This window comes from Canis lupus, chromosome 7 (assembly GCF_048164855.1).
Source record: "Canis lupus baileyi chromosome 7, mCanLup2.hap1, whole genome shotgun sequence".
Taxonomy (NCBI): domain Eukaryota; kingdom Metazoa; phylum Chordata; class Mammalia; order Carnivora; family Canidae; genus Canis; species Canis lupus.
The window spans coordinates 11,890,912-11,914,188 of NC_132844.1; the positions used below are offsets into that span (position 1 = coordinate 11,890,912).

General features: G+C 36.3%; 1 long non-coding RNA gene across 4 annotated transcripts in view; it reads right to left on the reverse strand.

The window, feature by feature from the left end:
- Positions 1–4,963: 4,963 nt before the first annotated feature.
- Positions 4,964–23,277, reverse strand: part of LOC140636230 (uncharacterized) — an 80,461-nt gene continuing 62,147 nt past the window's right edge. Inside the window, exon 7 of one of the 4 annotated variants that reach the window (XR_012033528.1) lies at positions 4,964–5,235. This is a non-coding gene — a long non-coding RNA (uncharacterized lncRNA). The remainder of the gene's footprint in view (positions 5,236–23,277) is intronic. The other 3 variants (XR_012033527.1, XR_012033530.1, XR_012033526.1) reach the window with 3 other exon arrangements.

Genomic DNA, 23,277 nt, shown 5'->3' on the forward strand with positions numbered 1-23,277 from the left:
GGGATGCCTGCATGGCTCAATGGTTCAATGTCTGCCTTCAATTCAGGTTGTGATCCTGGAACCTCCGGGCTCCCCACAAGAGTTTGCTTTTCCCTCTGCCTATGTCTCTGCCTCTGTGTGTGTGTGTCTATGAATAAATTAAAAAAAAAAAACTTGGTAAGAGGAAAGTCTGTGAAAAATAGGATCGATGTTTTTGTTCCTAAGGTAGAGGCTATTTTACCAATGAAGATTTTCATAGGAAATTAACTTGAAAGCAGCTGACGACTCCTCTTTAGCTTCATGATAGCAAAACATGCTCTGTTCTGGTTTCCATTTACTTCCCGTGGATCCACAGATGGATCACCGCAGATCAGGCCGTAAATGAAAATGAGCTGGTTGCAGCTAGCCATGTGAAAACATGGAGCCACGGTCCTATCACTCAACAGTTTTGGAGTCAGCTACAGCAACTCTGTATGGAGCAGCATCCTTCTAGTTAATGTCCTGGTTCTTACTCTTCCACCACCCCTTCCAGACATCTAGCCTGAATCCCCTACTCTGGGACTTCAGACTGCCAAAGATAAAGGCAACAGCTCTTACCACACTGCTGATGACTACCCAGTGATGGTTACTTCAATACCATTTATGTGGAGGTCTTCTCCTGCCACAGAACAGGCTCTTACCTCGGTCTGATCCTGCGACAGTGTTGGGCCATGCCCAGTATAAATCTTCTGTGTCATCTACAGTGGCTCATGCTAGGGAAGGGATGCCTCTAGCTCAGAGATAATTAACCAACCCAACTGGTCCTTGTACAGAAAGCTTGTATCTACCATTTCCTTCTCACCACCAGCACTTCAGCATTTTCACCTTCAGCACTGCAGACTCCGTGGCAAGGCTGGCATTTAGGACATTGGTGTATATGCATTGCAGTGCATTAGTCTATCAACCTACAAGACATCATCTTGTATGATAACTTGTTATGAAGATGAAGTGCTGACATCCCTTTTTAGAATAGTAATGTTAGCATTTCTAGTAAAAACCCCATAATTCTACTACAAGCTACTAAGGATTCTTCAGAAAAAAAAAACCTAAAAACTCAAGTTCAAGACTCCATAGCTCTGAAGGTGGCAGGCCTTTCTAGGCCTTAATTGTGGACACTTGTTAGTGTCCTACTTGAGTATCAGAAAATAGACATGAATTACTCAGAGCTAATGCGTTAATGAAAACAGATTGCATTAAAAAGGGAGAAGGTTAGCCCTCTAGGAGATGCCTTTTCTATCTGTTTGTCTGCATCAAATGGCTGCTGAGATCAAAAGTGAGACTTTTGGTTTTGGGTACTATTGGAAACAAGCATATTTGCATGAATTCTACCTTCTTGAACTGATGTACCAGGAAAAAAGTCTTGAAGCTAGGATCTGAATGTAGCAGATGGAGCTTGCTCCCTAGAAATTCTTGACATTTGAAGAAAGAAAAAACGACCCCATAGAATTGTTAATTCCAAAAATCCCACAAATATATGGAATTGCTAACTGACTATCTTATCCCTGAAATTTGGAAGTTATAGAGTGATCTGGCAGGATGAGGGCTTCCTGAAAGTGCATTAGCAAGTGGCCAATGGCCAAGCCATAATTCTGCCAAACAGCAAGAGACGGCTTTGCTCTCTATCTTATTGTAGTGCCGCCCCACTTAGGGTATTCCAGCAAGTAGAACTGAGTTCAATGAGCTGAAAAATAAAAGCAACCACTGACAAAGACCACCAGCCGGAATTAGAGCATAGATGTACCCTTTGGGAGCCCCTGGAGAAGTCAGAAGACTCTTTCATTAAACAAATAAATATAAATATTAAAATGCTTAAGACTATGCATTAGCTATCTATTTGGCATAATCAGTATCACCAACTTTGTACCATAAACTATACATACTTATTATCTCAAAATTTCTGTGCATCAAAGCTTGGCCATAACTTACCTGGGTTCTCCACAAGACAACAAGCCAAGTGTTTTCCAGAGATGGATTCGTATGTAAAGGGTCAACTGAGGAAAAATCTATTTCTAAACTCAGACTGCTGGCATAATTCTCTTCTTCCTTTTCCCCCTCCCCCTCCTTCTTCCCCTTCCTCTCCTCCTCCTGCTTCTTCCCTTCTGCCTCTTTCTTTCTTTTTTTTTTTTTTTTTGGTTTTTGGTTTTTGATAAAACTGAGGACCCTGTCTTCTTCCTTCCTATAGGCAACTCTCAGCTCCTAGAGGCCACCTGTTATTTCTTGCCACATGACTTACTTCATTAAAAGAGGAAAGAGGGATACCTGTGTGGCTCAGCGGTTGGGCGACTGCCTTCGGCTCAGGTCGTGATCAGGGGATCCGGGATTGAGTCCTGCATGGGGCTCCCCGCAGGGAGCCTGCTTCTCCCTCTGCCTATGTCTCTGCCTCTCTCTGTGTGTCTCTCATGAATAAATAAATAAATATTAAGAAAAAAAAAAGAGCAAGGAAAATCACCAGAGAGCTACTGCTAGCAAGACAGAGTGCTATTTAATGTGGCATAATTAAGGGTGCCATGTTCTCTGGCCCACAAAGAAAGCTGCAGGTCCAGGAAGGGGAAATACATAAAGGCATGACGATCATGAGACTGGGAACATGAGCAACACTTTATAGTGTCCTGTACACAAATGATAAACACAGTAAGAGTTTTGAAGCTAAAATAAGAACCTGAATTCGCATCAAAATTATTCGGTAGCTGAGCTGAAGTATATTTTGAATGACTTGGCCTATTATGATGTTATCTCTCTCTAGAGATGGCTCACTTTTTTCACTGATAGCCAGAGAAAAGTGGGGGTCGATCATCTTAATCCGGTCAAGGATTGAGATAAATCGAAGCTAGGTTCAGTTAGTGTAAGGCTCATTTTATATCTGCTTTGCTTCTTTTCATAGGGTATACTCCAGGGCTTTCAGCTACGAGCCGATGTTTCACTAGGGGCCCTTTCTGGAAGGGTTCTATATTTTCTATATTTTAATCTTTCTTCCTAGAACTGTAAGACTACAAAAAAAAAAAATCCCTTCTCCACTTACTTGGTCTTTTTAGGCTTATATTAAATCTCCCACTCTGCACAGCTTCTGCATCACCAACTGTTCCCAGGCAAAAAGCTGCAGATCATTAGCTGGCCTTTCCTAAATTATCCCCTCCTTGTAATCTTTGCCCCTCTAGTCCTGTTGGATCTAGGTTTCTGATAAAACTACATAACTGTTTTTAAACATTATCCCAATTTTGAAGTTGTTTTTAGAAATATTGGTCTCTCAAAATTTTTTTTTTACCTCACAGTAAATCAGAAGACCTTAATTCTGTATCTAAGAAATTATATACCTCCACTTTTCCCATTCTTCCTGTCATTTTATTACCCCATATTTCTGTTTTATTCTGAGTCCATTTTTCTCCTGAGAGTACAGAGAAGTATATTCTATATTTTGTTTATTTTTTTATTTTTGTTTTATTTACTCTATGCTACTTGCTTCTATATCATTTCCTCTTATTTTAGTGTCTACGCTCCTTTTGAATAACGTGAAAAAGGCTATTTAGACTAAGTTGGAAAACGAATACTCTATCTTGCATGTGTTGTCTCAAAAAAAGTCATGGGACTTCTGTTTATCTCTGATCCTATGTAGATCTGTCTCACTATCTATTGCTGCATAACAAACTATCCCAAAATTTATTGACTTGAAACGATCATTTTATTCTGTCTCATAAGTGTTTGGGTCATGAATTTAGGCAGGCTGACTCTTCCATTCCACATGTTCTTAAAAGATGTCACTAAGTGGTTTTTAGCTCACAGCGAGGGTGCTTTGGATGATCCAAGATATCTGGCCTTCCATGTTTTGTGCTTTGGCAGAAACACTTCAAAGGCTGGGCTCAGCTGGGACTCTCAATTAGAGAATCTACAATAAGCCTCACCAGTGCTGTAATCAGACTTCTTGCATGGCAACTCAGAAATTCCTAAGACAGTGAGGCTCAGGTGGAGGCTGGAGAGATTCTTATGTCCCACAATGCCATTGTAACTGAATTTGTTTGGTCAATACATTAAAGCCAGCCCAGGTTCAAGAGAGGGGAATCAGAGTCTACCTATGTGTGGAGGGGTAGCGCACACTATGTGATCATCCCTAATATATCACAGTATCACCGTTCCATTTTTAGTGTTTGCCTCTGCCCACCCCCTATCCTTTTCAAGAAGAACAAGTTATAAAGTGGGCTTATAAAATAGATCACAGTAATGTAATAAGTCAATTAGTATATTAGGTTATTTGGTGCTTAATTATCACTACTTAGCTTACCTTCTCTGCAGCTATAAAGCCAAATGTGCTTTATCTCTATCATGCACTGATCCATAAAGCTAGGTTATTTCTCAGGGTTAGGAGTCCTAATTAGAGTTTAAAATTGTGTCTTATTCATGCTGGTTATAAAGCCATTTAAATCTCAGATTTAAATCTACACTTTTATATTTTGCTTTTTGATACTACAGTGGGGATTCTGTAATGTATAATTCTTTGTCATGTGGATTCCTCATAATGCTTTTTCAATACAGGCACTGGAGGAGACTGAGGCAAATGGAGGCAAGAAGGGACTTGTCAATGCCTGTGGTTCCTATCAGTGTCACTTTATCAATGTTGTTTTCTCTGGCTGCAGCAGTGGTTTTTAATTCCTAGCATAGTTTGGCTCTTTCCAAACCATCCTCATCACCACCTCTCCCCTCTGGGGGGGTTACCAGACCTAAGCTGACTTCCAGTTCTACATGACCCATCATCTAGAATTATATGTCTGTTTTCTAAAATTTCAGTATCACATTTTACAGTGCTTAATATATGATCAATTTTAGTGCAGTTATGACATAGACAAGAGAGGACAGAAGACACACACCCAGAGTTTACTCTGCAGTTGAAATTGAGTAGCCAGGTCAGGGGTGAAGAATCATTCCTGAAAAGACAGACACTATTATGCAACTGCTTCTAGAAAATGTTATTATTACTAACAGAAAGGAAACATATAGAATAAAATAAAAATGACTTATTATTAAGTATTTTCTCTTAGTCCTTGATCTCAGTTATTTTCTCCAGGTCAACTACTCTGTATTAGGCTAGGTGTAGTACTGAAGTTCTTCTAAACAGAAAAGGCCTTTATACATGAATTGGGTTCTTTCAGGATTATCAGGTAGATTGAAGAAAGTTGAGTGAGCCACCACAAAAGCATCAGAATCTTGACTTGTCTTTTCTTGAGATAACTGAGAAGAGAATAAAGAATGAAGGAGGATTGGTATCAGTGACAGTTTAGTTAGAAAAACAAACTACATTAGCTATCGCAACAGAGAACATTTAATCTAAGAGACTGATTAAACAGATATTGGAGAACTTAAATGGTGGAAGGGGAAGAAATGAAGTAAGGTAGGAGAAGTAAATGAGAAAATGGATATTGCCTTCAGAAATGGGGAAAAGGTTGGGAGTTTTGAGAACCTAGAGGTCAAGAATAGCATATATACAGATTTGTGAATCAGGCATACAGATTTTGAACAAGTCTTTTTATCAGTAAGTAATGAATTCAGAATTTATTCAGATGTGATCAAATTTGCTTATCCTAGTACTCTGTCATTGGACTCCAATTCCATCCCCCCAAAAGGTATTTTGTTCTTTTTTGTTTATGGCTTTACATTGTCTTCTTATTCTAGAGCCAATATTTGTTATATCTCCCTCAAATACTTCATCTTTTCCTTAACTTAATCTTATTAATCCACCTTTCATACCAAATACTGCTGCCAAAGTTACCAATCTCCCTCTATAGTTTATCTTCTTAGTGATGACTCCTCTCATAAGGCCTCCATGACTTTGTGCTGCCAAAAGTCTTATTACCTGAAGCATTGTGCCTGTTGTTCACTGCTGAGAGTTTTGTATATAGGATCACTGTAATCTTTGTGTGTGAGGATTCCTGATCTAGAGTAGAAGGAGGAGTGAATAAAACTAATAACTATTTTTCATTTCTCTTTGATAACTAATAAAAACAATTCATTTAATTCCTATGTTATGAAACTCAAACATAAGGAGCATAGGTAAAGAAATAGTGAGAGACTAAAGAGAGCAATTTCTGGGAACTGGGTGGGGAATATAGGATAAAAATGAGGGTTCTATGTGAAACTTAAAGGCAGTGCATAAAAAATCTGCTTGTGAATTTTATTATCTGAGCAAAGAGAAATACTGACAAAAATCGACTAGTTGCTATTTCCTAAAAAGGCAGCTATTCAGGACAATGGTTTTCTAATCTCCTTTGTGAATATAAGTTAAGGATATGTTACAGAGGCCACAGTTTTAGCACCACTTATAAATTCTTCTGGATATCACATTTAAAATGGAATCATTAAATTGTCTTTGTAAGTCTACCAGGATCGCATGCATGCACAGTATAACTATGTTGACCTGGCAATGAGAATAGAGTAAATTAAACCCAGGCACCCCTTATTCCAAATCCTTTGGTACTTTTCCCACTAAATTCTACTTCTTAATATAGAATATGTTGGCACAGCTTATGTAATAGTATATTCAAGGTGAGAGAAAGAATAAATGTACTATTCAGATACATTCCTGTTTTAAATTTCATAAGACAAATACTTTTAGTATGGTTTAGTTTCAATATCCCAATTCACTTATTATTCAATTCACTATGCAGTGATATGAATAGAAAAAAATGAAGTTAATACCATCTACTGATCTGGCTTTCCCACTAGAGACCAGCTTTCTTACTAATTCAGTCATCTTCCTCTTACTAGATAAATTTGTGCAGCCACTCAGTCTTTCACGCTAATTGAAAAAATGCTGATTTTGTGCACTGATGGACTACAAAACTTCATTGGAGAGTTTCTGTGATCATAAGTACATTTGATCATTTTAAATAGAGCTCAGGGACCAGATAGCATAGAGACTAATTCATCTCTGTTTGGAAGGTCTGTACCCAGCATAAAGAGGCATTTCTAATTCTACTCATTACTTCTTCTAAGAAAAAAAAGTATTTTAAGTATTTTATCAGAGTTCTAATAAGAAAAAAAATTCATTTAAATAATGTAATCTAAAGTCTATAGCTGATTTTTGGATATCATAATTAGAATGCACAGAAATAATCAGTGAATAAAATTACTAATGGGCTTTAACGTTATCTTATTTTTATTTAAATTAGATGTCAAAATTAATTTTTAAGAGTGTACAATTCATGCCTTCATATCTCACCAATCTGTGGGTACAAATAATGTGAGGATTATTTTAACATCAATGGTACATTTTCTTGTCTTCACAGCTGTGGTTCAGCTTGTAGATCTTTGTTCTATTTGCCATTTTAAAGGAGCCACACAGACACTAACTAAAGACATTCTGATACCCTTAAAGTAGATAATACTTAAAATTTTTGTCCCAAAATGTAAGCCTGCATTGGTAATAACTGCCTTTCTCCAAACACTGTATTTACTTGTATCCTGAAGCATTATTGTTTCCCTTGAACAATGATTATGTGGCAGGCTTTGCATTTTAGATGCTTGGGAATTTAATGATGAATAAGAGCATAAAGGAAAGACTCTGCTCTCATGAACTATGCATCTTCAGAAGATGATGAGAGATGAATAATAAATAAGGAGACATAAAAAGAGAAGGAAAGAAATTGTAAATGAGATGAAAAAATAAAGAGGTGGATGTAGTAGAGAGTGATAAGGGCAGATGCTTTTTTATACAGAAGGATCAGGGAAAGCTTTCCTAAAAAAAAAAAAAAATCTGCCCTGAAGAGAAACCATCTACAAAACAAGCAAACAAATGAACCAAAACTAAAGAAAAAGTGTTGAAGATAGGAGGCACTGTAAATGAAAATCACTTAAGAGAATAAATGGGTTGAATTAAAAACAAATAAAAAACATAAAGGTGATGAGTGAACTGTAACCAGAACCTTTGAGTCACTCACGGAAACAATTAACTACGGGGTTTTCTCCCACAGCTCCCTGACATAGTGCGTCCTTCTCTAGATCTACCAAAAATAAGCTGCTTTCCTACTCCTTTTAAAAATAGAATCTTATATGATATATAGGTATCTGTTATGATCCCATTAGAAAATAGAAACCAGTTCAAATAATTCAAGAGAATATAATAAAAGGACAACTTTTAGACATGTGGGAAAAGTTAAGACATCCAATAAGTGATATTAAAGCAATCAGACTAACAATATCTAAAAATTGCTCTCACCTCTAAGAATAAAGAGATAAATTTGGGAAATTATACTTTTGGAATCCAGAGAGAGCTAAAATTATTGAGTAGTGGACAAGAGGAAATAAAAGTAGTGCAAGAGAGATTCAGCTGCTGCCAAACAGGCTGGAACAGAGGGCAAGAGGGGGAAGACTATCCCAGCCTCTCCTTGTCTCTCTCACCTCCCCATCTCTTGTCAATATCTCTCACTGGCTGAACACAATAACATACTAGCTAACAAAGGAGCACAAGAAATGCAGTGACTTAGGGTAAACCTCTGAGGCATAGAACAATAATGAAAGAGATGAGAAAACATCTGAGGTGTGGGAGGTGCTAACTGAAAAGAACAAGCATAGCATGCAGCTAGATACTTGTGGATAAGATAAAGAAAGGTATATTCTAAAAATACAATATGTGAGAATCAAATTCAGATAAGCAAAATTTCCTTACACATATCAGTGAAATTCATTAAAAAAGAGGCCTAAAGTTATCCCTGACTTGGAAATATGTCCTTATAAAATTTAAAATTATAAAAACACTTTATTGATTGAGATTAGTCATTTGTCTAAATCCAGCCCTAAGACATAATTTGCAACATTATTAGTAAACAAGTTAGGGAGAGAGATTTCAGTTTTCTTTTGGGAGGAAAATTGGGAAGTAGATAGCAACAACCAAAAACTGTAGCAACCAGACATAAAGTTTATTTGATGACTGCTTAATGGTTATTATTTTGACAATGAATGAAAATCTATAACTGTGATTATCTTGAAAACTTTTAGGGAAAAGTATACCTCAATCTGATTGATTAAATCAGAATAAATCTTAATAAGAAATTTGGTCTTTTCACACCCTCTGGTCTCAATAAGCAAATTTCTCACTCATTAATTCAGTTTTATTCCAGGATCCCACTAAGATACTAAAGTAGAGTGCGTTCTTGGCTCATTCCACCAAGATCTCAAAGCACTATGAGAGTGGTGGGGCGGGGCGGGGGGGGGGGGTGGGCGGGGATCAAATAAGGAAGTAGTGAGTGGAAAGTTCTTTTGAACTACCATAATAAATAAGCTAGTAGTATTAATCTTTTTTATTTTTATTTTTATTTTATTTTATTATTTTTTTTAGTATTAATCTTTTTTAAAAGATTTTATTTATTCATAAGAGACAGAGAGAGAGGGAGAGAGAGAGAGAGAGAGAGAGAGGCAGAGGGAGAATCAGGCTCCATGCAGGGAGCCTAATGTGGGACTCTATCCTGGGTCTCCCGGACCACACCCTGGGCTGAAGGTGGCACTAAACCGCTGAGCCATCCAGGCTGCCTGTATTAATCTTGACCAGGAGGCTTCTGGCATAGTTGTTTGAGAAAAAAATAAAATCTGAAAAGGGCTGCTCCTGTTCTGCTCTTGCTTCTCTACCATCTTTACTTGAGATGATCAGAGTTGTCTTCTATACTTGCAGATGTTCAAACCAATGATCCAGTTGACCTAATGTGTAAAATCAAGGTAGTGCAAAGATTTTCAAATATGAAAAACTGGAAAAACAGGGAAGGGTTTTGACTGCTTAAGATGGTGATTTCCATAACCTTCTCTCCTTAGACCACTAGAGTAGGTGGGCTGAACTATATGGAGTGAAGCTTTCACTGACTATAAACAGCTTCATAAAATACATGAAATAACTGTCTTCAGAAATTGGACAAAGGCAACACAGAACTGTGATCCTTGATAGAAGGAAAACAAACAATATGAGTCTCAAGATGACATTATATAAGAACAAAGAAAGAAACAACTGCTCTGTGACAACATCCAGAAAATGAGAATTAAAGTCACAGATTAGGAGAGAGTATTTGTGAAAGACACAGATTATACAGGGCTACTATCATATATATATGATATATATTTAAAAATGGAACAAAGGCCTAAATAGAGATCTCAACACAAAGAAATACATCTGGCAAGTAATCATATGACAATATATTCCACACCATTTGCTCCACATCATTTGTTATCAGGGAAATACACAGTAAAACAATGAGATGCTATTACTAACCTACTAGAATGGCCAAAATCAGGAACGCTGACAATACTAAATGCTGACAAGGATGTAGAGCAATTCACATTCATTGTGGTAAATACAAAATGAGAATACAAAATGGTAATGCCACTTTGGAAGACAGTTTGGCAGTGTCTTGTAAAACTGAATATACTCTTGCCATGTGATTCAGGAAACATACTCCTTGATATTCACCCAAAGGAACTGAAAATGTATGGCCACACAAAAGCCTGCATATGGATGTTGATAGCAGCTTTACTCATTAATTGACAAAACTTGGAAGCAATCAGGACACCTTAGAGTCCCACAAAAGGCTCCCTGCATGGAGCCTACTTCTCCCTCTGTCTGTGCCTCTGCCTCTCTCTTTCTGTGTGTTTCTCATAAATAAATAAAGTCCTTTTAAAAAAAATAAAAAAATAAATAAAAACAAATAAAAAGCAAATGTTTAAAAAAAACTTGGAAGCAATCAAGATGTTCTTCAGTAGATAATGGATACATAAGCTGTGGTACATTCAGGCAATGGAATATCATTTAATGCTAAAAAGAAATGAGCTATCAAGCCATGAAAAGACAGGGAGAAATCTTAAATGCATATTTCTAAGTGAAAAAAAGCCAATATAAAAAGATAATATATATACTGTATGATTTTAACTCTAAGGCATTTGAAAAAGGCAAAAATATGTGGGACAGTAAAAACGAGGCATAAAAAGGTTGTCCACACATTTTTAGGACAGAGAAACTATTTTGTATAATTGTGTAGAGCTGGATGCATGTCATAAATTTGTCCAAACCCATAGAATGTCCAACACCAAGAGTAAATTAATATAAACTATGGATATAAACTATGTCCATCAATGTAGGTTTATCAATTATACCAAATGTGCCATTCTGATCGGGGGGATGCTAAAAATGAGGGAGGTTTTGCATGTGAAGGGGCACGGACTACATGGGAAATATCTCTACTTTTCTTTCAATTTTGCTGAAACTTAAAGTGCTCTAAAAAGTTATCTTAATAAAAATTAAAAACCTGATAGTATATTCGCCCTACTATATTTTATTATTATTATTTAAAGATTTTATTTGTTTAATCATGAGAGACACAGAGGGAGAGGCAGAGACACAGGCAGAGGGAGAAGCAGACTCCCTGCAGAAAGCCTAATGTGGGGCCTTGATCCCAGAACTACGGGATCATGACCTGAACCAAAGGCAGATGCTCAACCACTAAGCCACCCAGGTGCCCCACCTTGCTATATTTTAAATTTACTTGGCACTTGTGATCCTTTTCTTCTCTATGATTTATCCCTTTTATATTGGGTGTGTCTAACCTATGCCTGTCTATCTCATCAATGTATTTTAGAAAAACATATCTTGTCTAGTTTCACAAGTTCACAGCTTAGGATGAGTCATAACTCAAGTCTCACTCATATCTGATTAATATTTTGGATAAGATTTTGGACTAAGACTTGATGATAGAAGGACTTAAGATTTTTGTAATAGGATGAATATATTTTGGATGTGAGAAGAACACAAATTTGGGGGACTTATAATGTAGAATGCTGTGGGTTGAATTGTGTCCCTCCCCAATAATTCATATGCTGAAATCCTAATCCATGCATCCTCAGAATGTGACTGTTTTTTAGAGATAGACTCTTTATAAAGGTGATTAAGTTAAAATGAAGTAATTAGGGTGGGTCATAATCCAATATGACTGGTGTCATTATAAGAGCAAATTTAGATAAAGACATGAACAAAGGGAAGACAACATGAAAATGAAGGAGAAGATGACCATCTACAAACCATAGTGAAAAGCCTGGATGGATCTTTCCCCCTTGACCCTCAGTAGATAGAAACTCTGATGATACTCTAGTCTCAGACTTCTGGCTTCCAGAACTGTGAGAAAACAGATGTCTGTTATTTAGTCTATCTAGTCTATAATACTTTGTGGTAGCAACTCAACAGACTAATATACATCCCAAGAATTTTAATCAAGAAGGCTATTAAGAAGTATACCACTGTTACTCAAGAAGCAAAGAATGAGATCTGCATGAGAGACAAATTATAATGTTTAATCTTTGTGCTTTTCTTTTTTTATTTTTCTGGCTCTCTGGTTAAGGTTTCTAGAATAACTGATGCATTTTACTGCTTAATTATGAAATCAGTGATATCCGTAGTTTTAAAAAAAAATTATGTATTTATTTGAGAGGAAGGGGGAGAGAATGAATAGGGAGAGGGACAGAAGTGAGGGAGAAGCAGGGCTACCCACTGAGCAGGGAGCCCAATATGAGGCTTGATCCCAGGACCCTGGGATTATGATCTGAGCTGAAGGCAGATGCTTAATTGACTGAGCCACCCAGTGTTCCAATGTCTCTAGTTTCAATATTGGTTTTTTCATTCCATTGTTCTCTTGTGCAATACTTGGTTATTATTTATTCTTGATTTGGTACACCATACAACATATTGACCAACTGTTGAGATTTTTTACTCTGAGGTGCACCCCAGCTTCTTTTGATATCATTTTCTTGTAAGAAATCATTATTTTATCTGATTAGTTGAAGTCAACCATAAAGTGACTTATAAAGATATAGTAATCATAGCTACAGTCCAGACAGAAAAATAATGTCCTTTTAGCTAGTCTAAAAATTATTAGATTAGGGATGGGATCAGTTCTCGTGGTTTAAGTTTAGCACTCTTGCTCCCTGTTTGGACAAACTATAACCATAATCTTTCTCCTAATACTGTTTATATTATATTACTTAAGTGTGCATCCTCTCCAGGATCTTTATTGCTGCTACACAGTCACTGTCCTCTAAATGATTCAATAAATTATCTTCTAAAGAAAAACAAGAAAATCTGTTTAGAACCGTACAAAAACTGCATGCATGACCCAGACTTATCAGACAATAATACAAAACTATATTGATGACATTCTGTGATGGAAATGATCTACTGTTCGGCTTAGTCATGAATGATCAAAAAGAAACTGAGAATATGAACCAACATATGAAACAATTAGGGATCAATTATATTCTCTCTCTGTGCTAAACAATTCTGTGACCAAATAAACTTCTCTGTTTCTGTGCTCAATAATACTTGTACCTGAGGAAATAATTTAGCTACATGCTCCAGCAAATATTTGTTCCTGGAAGATTAGACTATGAGAAAATTAAATTAGCTCAGTTGCCCATATGAACGTTTTGAATATTAAGGCTTTTCCACCAATACAAAGCTACTTTGTATAAACTCTGCTCAATTCCAACGAGTCCTCTACCTAGGATAATCTATTTTAAAACCATTGAGCTCAGGTCATGAAACTCTGCATATATTATATTGTAAATCCTGATGAGACAAAACTGTTATTTACTCCATGTAATGTTCTCCATGAATAACATTAAGTCCAATAACTCAGCTTTCCTTGATCAATTGCTGGTCAATGGTTTGGACCAATATTTTTTTTAGAGCAATGAAGAATTTTAATCAGGTTTATTATATGCAAATCTACATTTCAAAGATTACCATGTACAGAGGCCAATGAATAGGTTTAAGCTTCTAAATTTTTCAGATTTATCTTTTCATAATTATTTTTCATGTAGATCTTCTTACAGTTAAAAGAATAGTTTTTAGATAGTATTCTAGGCTTACTTTATATATAAGTACAAATCAGCATATACATTATACAACCAGATCAACAGCAGGTTTTATAAACTTTCTGTGTGGTAATATTAATATTTAGGGCTATCCGAGCTAAGGACTAATCCCAATTTCAAATAACTATAAACTGGAATTGCCAACTTGAAAGGCCGGAAATCAGTCAGCCTGTTTTCCAGCAGCAATATCAGGGTCAGTAAATCCAGTCATCCAGTTTTAAAGAGAAAATATTGACGTGAAAAATAATCAAATTATTTAATGGAAAATACTCCTTCTTATTGTTCAGTGAATAATTTTATATAATTCACTAGTCAACAATTCCCATTAAATTCACACTCCTTTCAATGTACATGCAATTCATACTGCATTTAGAAGCAGTCTCAGCACATTTTTATACATTGAACTATAATCCTAACACCAACCAGCTTCTGTTCATGTTCAGAACTTGTGATTACTAGGAACATTTCTCCTAGAATTGTTCAGCCCCTAAGGCTATTGATCTGGTGCCAAACCTTGCTGCATTTCTCCATCTATTTTCTCCATTTATTTTCAACTGATGTGCTGGGTTTGACCTTTGCTTTGCTCTGTAATTTCGTTTCTCTGTGGTTTCTTATAATGAGTATGTCTATGACAATAAATCTTTCCTTGAACATAGTTCTTGAATTAACTATAATTTATAATAGAGTAGCTTATCTACCATGACTTATTTTGGGTACTTCCAAATGCTTATCTTAGAATTCTTAATTACTAACTAAACTTTTATTTATTTAAAACAGTCATATATAATCACATATTTTTAAAGCTTTTGTGATTTATGGTCATGTGCCTACATGAGATCTTTGAATTTGAAAGCTACAAAAGTGTGTAAATCATTATAAATACTAGGTGTCATATTACTATTTTACTACAGTATGAATTTTCATTCTTTTTTTTTTAATTTATTTATTTTTATTTATTTATGATAGTCACAGAGAGAGAGAGAGGCAGAGACATAGGCAGAGGGAGAAGCAGGCTCCATGCACCGGGAGCCCGATGTGGGATTCGATCCCGGGTCTCCAGGATCGCGCCCTGAGCCAAAGGCAGGCGCCAAACCGCTGCGCCACCCAGGGATCCCTGAATTTTCATTCTTTAGATAAATTGTATTATATAATTTAAATCCTTTTGATGAAATTTTTCTAGAGTCACAGTGACAGCAGGTGTTTTTGTGTAGCTATGAATGAATCTATTTACTTCATTTCTATGTTGTTGTGGTACTCAGTTGATTTCTAAATACCTCTTCCCCTTTGCCCTAAATCCACTGATTTTCTGGTCCAGCCTTAAGTCATTAAAATTCCACATATGTCAATTTCCAATATTAAGAGCTTTCCTAAAGTTCAATTTCACTGAAAATTCTGCCTCTAATGTATTATTTGAAGATGATATGGAGCCAATATTAGGGATGTTGGTGGACTTCATATATGGGATGCTTCTCAACTTTTCAAAATAGCCTTGGAAATGGGTACCTGGGTGGCTTAGCTCGTTAAGTGTCTACTTTTGACCTTGGTCATAATCCCAGTGTCCTGGGATCTAGCATAGCATCAACTTCCCTTCTCTGCAGGGAGCCTTCTTCTCCCTCCCGTTTGCCCCTCCCCCCACTTGTGCTTTCTCTTGCACATGCTCTATCAAATAAATAAATAAAATCTTTAAAAATATAACCTTGGAAAGATAATCTAAACCTGACTGATATGCATTTATTGTGTCTCTAATAGGCAAAAATAATATTTAAACTCTCTTAAAGCTTGAGATACACAATTTAAGGGAAGGTCACAAACCTAATTTAGCTCAATAACACAGCTTTGAACTTCATTGTTGGAGCCACAAAAAATCTGGTACAGTGTGGTGTCTGATATTTATATCAAAGGAAAAATTGACCTTTCTTTGTCTTAGGCATACTCTAAACTGTATAATCTAATGGTCCTTCCACTTTTAGGTGGCAATTTGGTACTCATTCGGAATTACTCATTTTGTATCCCTGCAATGTATGTGTAATTCAAATTACAGATCCACCTATTTTTTTTTATTTTTTTACGTTTTTATTTTAATTCCAGTTAGTTAGTATACAGTGTTATACTAATTTCTGGTATGCAATGTAATGATTCAACCATTCCATTCATCACCCTGTGTTCAACAGGACAAGTGCACTCCTTAATCCCCAACACCTATTTCACCCACCCCCACACCTCTCCCCTCTGGTAACCATCAGCTTGTTCTCTATAGTTAAGAGCCTTTCTCTTGATTTGTCTCTCTCTCTCTCTCTCTTTTAATATTAAATATTTACTATGTAAATATTAAACACACTACTGCTCAAACAATAGGCTAAATTAGAAATCAAGTGCAAAATCAAAATATGTCTCAAAACAAAAGAAAAAGAAAACAATATTCCAAAACCTATGGGATATAGCAAAAGCAGGTCTTAGAGTGAAATATATGCTATCAAGACTTACATTAAGAAAACATGTTCAAATTAACAACTTAATATTATACCACAAGGAGCTAGAAAAAGAAGGAACTTAGCTGAAATTTAGTAGAGGCAGAAATAACAAGGAAAAATCAGAAATAAAACAGAGGCCAGAATAAACAATAATATAGCATTGAGGTAATAATGAGCTTAAAAAATAAACAAAATCGGCAATGCTTTACATTAACTAAGAAAAAAGAAAGAAATCTCAAAAATCAAAATGAGAAATGGAAAAGAAAACAGATAAACACAGAAATGCATAGTGTGATAACAGATTACTATTAACTCTTACATACCAACAAACTTAGAAAAAAAAATAATAATTCCCAAAAATGCACAGGTTACCACAAGTGAATTATGAATCTTGAATCCAAGAAAATCTTGAATCCAAGAAAGAGGAAATCTTAGACCAATAATGAGAATGAAAGTTGAATTAGGAATCAAAAATCTCCCAGCACAGAAAAGCCTGAGACCACATGGTTTCACTGGTGAATTCCACCAAGCATTTAAAAAATAAAAATTAATGGCAATCAAAAAATAATAATAATTAATGGCAATCTTTGCCAAAAACTTAAAAATAATGGAATAGAGAGAATATATTTGAAATCATTCCACAAGGCCAGTACTATCCTGATACCAAAGCAGTGTAAAAACAATACAAGGTCAAAAAAGGCTAGTTTGTCTGATATGAGTATTGCTACTTCAACTTTATTTTGACATCAATTTGCATGTTTCTCCATCCTCTCACTTTCAATCTGCGGGTGTCTTTAGGTCTAAAATGAATCTCTTGTAGGCAGCATATACATGGGTCTTTTTAAAATCCATTCTGACATTTTGATTGGAATGTTTAGTCCATTTACATTCAGAGTAATTGATTTATATGTATATTTATTGCCATTTTATTATTTGTTTTGTCATTGTTTCTGGAGATTTTCTCTGGTCCTTTCTTGTCTTTGTTACTTTTGGTCTCTCCATTGCACTTAAAGAGTCCCCTTTAATATTTCTCACAGGGCTAGTTTAGTAGCCATAAACTCCTTTAGTTTTGTCTGGAAAGCTCTCTCTCCTTCTATTCTGGATGATAGCTTTCGTAGATACAGTGTTCTTGGCTGCAGGCTTTTTGTATTCAGCACTTTGAATAGATACATCATGCTTCTCCCTCCTGGCTTGTCAAGCTTCCACTGAGAAATCTCCAGCTAGCCTTATGAGTATTCTCTTGTAAATTAAGGACTTCTTTAACTTGCTGCTTTTAAGATTTCTTTATCACTATATTTTGCTATATCGCTATATTATGTCTCGGTGTTGGCCTGCTTTTAATGGGAGTTGATTTTGATGGGAGTTCTCTTTGCATCTCCTAATCTGGGTATGTTTCCTTCCCCAGATTGGGGCAATTTTCTACTATTATTTCTTGAAATAAATGTTCTGCTCCATTTTCTCTCTCTTCTTCTGGGACTCCTCTAATACGAATGTTATTGTATTTGATGGAGACACTGAATTCCCAAGTCTATTCTCGCGTTGCATAATTCTTTCTCTCTTTTGTTCAGCTTTATTATTTTCCATTGTTTTGTCTTCTACATTTTTAATTCCTCTGCTTCTTCCATCCTGTTGCTCATTGTCATCTCCTTTGCTCCAGGGAAATGTCTCTGTGAATGCTTCCCCTTAGGGAAGCACACAGAGAAGAGCAAATAATATCCCCTACTGTGTGCCCCAGGCATTTTTCAGATGCTGTTTCCACACTGTCTGCCCCAGGTTGTTTGTCTGCCTTCTCTCCAGAAGCAGCACAGTGCCCTCCTGGCCCTATCTCAGTCAAGCCTACTAATTTTTAATTTAAAATTCAAGGCTTTAGAGTCATGGAGTAGACATGGGCCTGCACTGATCTTCTGTGGGAGGGACCTACCACACTGGGACTTGAGACAAGCTTGACCTAAAAGGGCAGTCTTGCCAGAGTGCAGGATAGTGGGACTTAGCATAAGCAAGTCAGGCAGCTAGCATTGGTGCTGCACTGCCTCCCATCAGTGGCTGTGTTTATGCTGAGAGGCAGGAAAGGGGAATGGTGTAGGTCAGCTCCCCTGTTTAAAAAGAAGCATCTATGTGAACATAGCCCCCCAGGAATACTCTCCTAGATGAGTGAATTATCTTCCCCACTGTGTGCCCCAGATGTTCTTCGATTGCTTTTTCCATGATCATCTCCCCCGGTTGTTTGTCTGCCTTCTCTCCAGGAGCTGGGCAGTGTCCTCAGTGCTCTATCTCTGCCAAGCCCATTGACCTTTAAAACTCCAGACTTTAAAAAAAAAAAAAAAAAAAAAAAACTCCAGACTTTAAGTCCCTCTGGTTGCAAGAACTCACAAAATTCAGTCCCTCTCATTTTCTAAGCCAATGGTTTTGGGGAAATGTTCTCTTGTTCATTCCCCTGTGTGCTTCTCTCTCTCCCTTCTCCTTGGCCACAGGTACCTCCCCTTCACAGCAGCTGTGATCCAGTTCTCCCCTAAACCATGTCTCACTTCCTCACACTTCCTTATCTTCTTTGGTATGGACTCTTCTCTCCCTTTTGTTATGGAGTTTGTTCTGTCTTCAGACTACATTCTAGAGTATTTAGGATGATTTGATAGTTATCTAGTTGTGTTCCTGGGATGAAAGAAGCCTAAAGTTCTCTTACTCCACTGTCATCTTGGAGGATCTCACTCTTTCTCTTTCTTCTCCCTTTGTTCATCTGTTTTGTTTCTTAAATTTCACATATGACTTAAATCATACAGTATTTGTCTTTCTCTGACTTATTTAACTTAGCATTATTCTTTCTACCTCCTTCCATGTTAATACAAATGGCAAGATTTCATTTATTTTATGGATGAATAGTATCTGAATAGTATATATATATATATATATATATATATATATATATATATGATATCTTTATCTGTTCATCAGTCTAGGGACATTTGGGCTCTTTCCATAATTTGGCTACTGTTGATAATGCAGCTATCAACATTGGGGGGCATATACCATTTGAAATCTGTACTTTTGTATCCTTTGGGTAAATATCTAGTAGTGCAATTGCTGGATCATAACACAGTGCTATTTCTAACTTTTTGAGAAACCTTCGTGCTGTTTTCTACAGTGGCTGCACCAGTTTGCATTCCCACCAGCAGTACCTGAATGTTCCTTTTTCTCCACATCCTCAGCAACACCTATTGTTTCTTAGGTTGTTGATTTTAGCCATTCTGACAGGTGTGAACTGATATCTCACTGTAGTTTTGATTTACATTTATTTTCCTGATGATAAGTGACTTGTGGCCATCTGTATGTCTTCTTTGGAGAAATGTCTGTTCATGTCTTCTGCCCATTTTAAAATTGGATTATTATTATTATTTTTTGGTGTTGTGTTTTCTAAGTTCCTTATATATTTTAGATAGAAACCCTTTATTGGAAATGTCATTTGAAAACATCTTCTTCCATTCCATAGGTCGCCTTTTAGTTACTTCTGCTGTGCAGAATCTTTTTATTTTGATGTAGTCCCTATCGTTTATTTTTGCTTTTGTTTCCCTTGCCTCAGGAGACATATCTAGAAAAAAATTGCTATAATTAATGTCAAAGAGTTTGCTGCCTGTGTTCTCTTCTAGGATTTTAAACTAGGTTTCAGGTTTCCATTTAGGCCTTTAATCCATTTTGAGTTTATTTTTGTGTATGGTGTAAGAAAGTAGTCCAGTTTTATTCTTTTGCTTATTACTGTCCAGTTTTCCTAACACTGTTTGCTGAAGGGACTTTTTCTTATTGCATATTCTTTTCTGCTTTGTAGATTAATTGACCATACAGTTGTGGGTTCCTTTCTTGGTTTTCTATGTGTCTATTTTTGTGCCAGTACCATACTGTTTTGATTACTACAATTTTATAGTATAACTTCAACTCTGTAATTGTGGTGCTTCCAGCTTTCTACCTATGTTTTTTAAGCTACAGAGATCTGTGGAAATTCTATAGCTGCAGTCTATGTTAGTCCATCCTTACTGACACAACCATTTGGTAAGTTCCATTCACTTTTATGATATATAAAACTATCTTAGAGTGTTTACTTGATATGACAAATCAATTACTCAAAGAGTAGAGTCTCATCTCTATTATGTCTTTCCTTTGTTCATTATTGTTCATTATTTGAGAGTTATAATAATTTTAATCCCTTCTGGCTTTCCTTTTACTTCTTAGACAACTGAAATCTATCTTGCACCATGATTTCCAAAACGGAACTCTAATAAACTGCTTGATAAGCTTCTTCCTGACAAAACCAATCAATCTTTTTCAAACTTCATCTTATTCATGTTTTCTCCAATATTAATTCTTCCTCTTTGGACTCCCACTTTTTTGGTTTCCAGCACATAATTTATTTTTGGATCATTACCTACCCTTCTTGGACACTCATTCTCAATCCCTTGATGGTAGTATTCCTCCTCTTGCCAATTTTCTAAAACTAATATCTCACAGTCTCATCCTTAGCAGTTTTTCTGTTATCAAACATTGCTTTTTAACAATCTTCCTCACTTCATGATCTTCAACCTTTCCCTAAAGAGTCTTCAGCTTTTAAATTTTTAAAAAAGCTTATACCTTTTTTTTTTTTTTTTTTTTTTTTTTTAGTAATCTCTATATCCAATGTGGGGCTTTAAGGTATGACCTCAAGATCAAGAGGCACATGCTCTTCCCATTGAGCCAGCCAGGCACCCAAGTTTTCACATCCTCTACAAGCTTTGCATTAGAATTTCTCACCTTCCAGAGGATATCCTTTCTGTTGTGAGACAAATTACTTTTATCACAACTACTCTGTCTTCATTATCATATAATCACTAAAGCCCCCAATTTTTTTAAAGATTTTATTTATTCATGAGAGACACAGAGAGAGACAGAGAGAGGCAGAGGCACAGGCAGAGGGAGAAGCAGGCTCCATGCAGGGAGCCTGATGTGGTACTTGATCCCTGGTCTCCAGGATCACGCCTTGGGCGGAAGGTGGCGCTAAACCGCTGAGCCACCCAGGCTGCCCTGTACCAAAATTTGGCTTTAATTCGGTATTCTTTTTTTTTTCTTTTTAGGTATTTTTTATTTTTATTTATTTTATTTTATTTTTTTAATAATACATTTATTTTTTATTGGTGTTCAATTTGCTAGCATACAGAATAACACCCAGTGCTCATCCTGTCAAGTACCCCCCTCAGTGCCCGCCACCCAGTCACCCCCACCTCCCGCCCTCCTCCCCTTCCACCACCCCTAGTTCGTTTCCCAGAATTAGCAGTCTTCCATGTTCTGTCTCCCTTTCTGCTATTTCCTACCCATTTCTTCTCCCTTCCCCTCTATTCCCTTTCACTATTATTTATATTCCCCAAATGAATGAGACCACATAATGTTTGTCCTTCTCTGACTGACTTACTTCACTCAGCATAATACCCTCCAGTTCCATCCACGTTGAAGCAAATGGTGGGTATTTGTCATTTCTTTCTTCTTTCTTTCTTTCTTTCTTTCTTTCTTTCTTTCTTTCTTTCTTTCTTTTTTCTTTCTTTTTTTTGTATTTGTCATTTCTAATGGTTGAGTAATATTCTATTGTATACATAGACCACATCTTCTTTATCCATTCATCTTTCGATGGGCACGGAAGCTCCTTCCACAATTCGGCTATTGTGGACTTTGCTGCTAGAAACATCGGAGTGCAGGTGTCCCGGTGTTTCATTGCATCTGTATCTTTGGGGTAAATCCCCAGCAGTGCAATTGCTGGGTAGTAGGGCAGGTCTATTTTTAATTCTTTGAGGAACCTCCACACAGTTTTCCAGAGTGGCTGCACCAGTTCACATTCCCATCAACAGTGTAAGAGGGTTTCCTTTTCTCCGCATCCTCTCCAACATTTGTGGTCTTCCACCCACAGTCCTGAGTTGTTTCCTATTTCCTCCTATCCTATAGCTCACAAAAACATCATTTTTACTTGCTTAATATGTGTTGAATTTGTTCCCTCCTTATGATCATCACCGCTGTTGCATTTATGTGGGACTTTATCCATTATTTCAGAGTATGTATTTATATCCATACTGGATAATTATTTCAAGTCTCATCATTCCCTGCCTTACTTCATGAGGCAGAAGATAATTCTAAAATTAAAAGTTGATCATGTCTTTCTTACTTACACTATTTCCATGACTCCTCCACCAAATTCTTAAAAATTTCCCTTGTTCCATACCTTAGGGAGATATATAAACAAAATACATAATGGAATATATAAATTTATCTGATGATAAAGGAGCAGAATCTTTTTCTCTGACCTCTTGCTCCAACTCCATTTCTACTATACACAGAAATGACCCTCTTGGAATCTTCGGGGCTTCTTGGAATTATACTTTGAAATCAATAGTAAAAACCATACTAATGCTAAATGCTGGCAACAGTATGACATAAAGCACAAATTAGACATAGCACATGTCACTTTTCATTGTCCAGCTTTGCTTTATTTTTATGTCTTGTCTTTACTACATAGGACATTTAGCACTTATTTTTAGTTTCATTTGTTATTTTGTCAGCCTAAAGTGCATTCTCTCTTGGTATTATTCCTGGTTTACTTTTGCTAGAATTAATTAAAGTTAGTTGAAAGCTTTGCTATTGGATCTATACTAGAGGTTGTTGTATGTACAGTTCCTGTCCTTCTCACTATTTTTCCATGTGGCTATTTTAAAATAGATTAATCAAAATCTTAGTTCAATATCACAGGCTGCAATATTCAAAGCCTTCCCTGGAATTTTTGAAGTTGGTTATAAAGAGAGCAAAAAAGAATGTCCCTTATTATTAAAGATAAAAAACTCTTGAGCTGTTAGATTTCCTTCATTTTCTGTGAAACATTCTGCAACAAAAGAAAATAAACTGA